Source organism: Dasypus novemcinctus, chromosome 5 (assembly GCF_030445035.2).
Source record: "Dasypus novemcinctus isolate mDasNov1 chromosome 5, mDasNov1.1.hap2, whole genome shotgun sequence".
Taxonomy (NCBI): domain Eukaryota; kingdom Metazoa; phylum Chordata; class Mammalia; order Cingulata; family Dasypodidae; genus Dasypus; species Dasypus novemcinctus.
The window spans coordinates 102,333,769-102,335,953 of record NC_080677.1 but is presented as its reverse complement, the minus strand read 5'-3'; positions in this window follow the sequence as shown (position 1 = coordinate 102,335,953).

Sequence of the window (2,185 nt, the reverse complement as noted above, 5' to 3'; positions counted from 1 at the left end):
AGAGAGATCTCTGAAGAGATACAAATTAATGGATTTCAAAGCATAGATGCAAGGGTTCACCTCAGAGAGCAGGAAGTGATAAAACAGTTCAGGGAAATGAACTCCCCTGAGAAGGAGGTAAAAAGGAGAGGTTTAAATAATGACCTCATGGGAAAATAAAACTTTATAGAACTTAAAACTATCTATCCCTTTCTCATAACAATATGGACTCCGTGCATTCAGGACCCAAATGGCAGAAATTGAATATGTGTGTCACATCTGAATCAGCGCAGAGTTAGGTGGAATTATATATTTATATATATATATATATATATATATATATATATATATATGTGTGTGTGTGTGTGTGTATGTATGTATTATATTTGAATTTAACAAACATTTTTTAAACTTTCCCTTCTCTGTCTCAGAATAATGCCCTCCTGAATAACAAGGTCAGAAATAGGTTTGTTACCAGATGGCTCTGGTTTCTGGGCTCCTAGGCTCTTGGCTTATGACCCATAAAAGAATTTAAGGACAAGCCATAGGGTAGGCAAGGGAGTAAAGAGTTTATTAAGAAACAAGAAAACAAAAAAAGTACATGGTCCAAGGCGTGGACCACAGGTGTACTGACAGGTGAGTTGCATGCCTGGGGCCCAGGTCAGGCCTTTGTAAAGTCTTTCCTCCTCCCTTTCATAGGGTGGGGCCTCAGGTATTTGCTGTTCTGATTGGTTACCCCACCTGTCAGTTCTCAGAGGCCAAGAGTGAGGACTTTTGAGGGTATCCAGGGCTTTCCTGCTTGTTCCACATGAGACTGTCATGGCTGGAGTCTTGTGAGATCCCCCAGGAAGCTTCCAGGCGGGGTTTCACAGCCATGTTGTCTGCTGCCTCAGCAGCCCTCCCCCTTTCACTATACTAACCTACCTCAGGTTCTAAAATTGGTCATTAGCATTCTTTCATCGATATTTTTATTGCCTTCCTTTTAGATTATCTTTTATTTAAGGAAATCACTGAGAGTGCTGTTTAGAGGAAAGAACACTGAACTAATAATCCAAACATAAAGGTAATTAATCTGCCATTTATGGTCTGGGTGACTTTGGACAAATCAGTGGAACACTCTAGGTCTCAATTTTCTCCTCTGTAAGAGGAGAGGAATGGACTTAGAGAATTGTCTAAACATCTTTTCAAATCTAATTCCTCAACTCTAAATTAGAGGATAGGAAAAAAAAATATTTCTCTTGGATTTTCCCCTTGAAATAAGTGCTTAAATTTTTTAAAAAGACTTGAGATTTATTTTATGAATAGCATTAATGTTACCAGATTTTGACTAGGTTCTTGACTATGCTGCAGAAATGAATTTCAAGAGTACACTGGGTGAGTTTAAGCCAGTAATTTATTTAGGTAGGGAGGGACAAGAAATGGGAGAAGGTAGCAGATCAGGGGTCCCAAGTAGAAAGGAAGGGGTTGAGAAGTGATCAAGCAGGCTGATTTATAGGCTACAACTTTCCATTATAGATTATAAATCCCCAGGTTCACTTGCGTGGCCACATGGCAGAGGAAAAACGACGAAAGTGGTGTGCAGAGGAGAGGAACAGGGGTCCACAGATGAAAGAGTGAGCTCAGGCCCTGTGCCTGCCTTTTTGAACTGTTAACTATCCCATCCCTTTGCTAAAGGCAGGGGAGGAGTTCCACCTCTTAACCATTTTGATTAATTATCTCTCCCATCAATCTCCCCTGAGGGCCCAGTGATAAAGTCCTTGGGGAATATCCAAGGCTTCTCCTGCTTCCAGAGGAAGTCTTCTTCTGAGTGGCAGAATCTTGGGGAGGGTTTTCCAGCAGCCATCTTGGGGTAACTGATGTCCATGTGGACTTCTTGCCAGGTTCCAGATCTGTCTATTGATTCCTTATCTTACAAACCTCCTTCATTCCTCCCTCAAAGAGTTTACACCTTTATTCTTAAAGGGGTGCTGAAGGGATTGATCATTCTTCTGTAGCTACTTCCTGCTGGTTAGGGGTAGTAGGCCCTACCTGACAAGGTGTAAAACTCTCTGGCTGCTCTATCTTGGTCAGAGGAAGACAGAACTGGCATTCTAGGTGAATTTCAATAATGTTCTCATATAGCTAATGAGATGTTGATTCTGGAAGAAACAGACTTGATTAGAATTTTGAAAATATATGGTCCCACTCAGAGGACACTGGACCACAG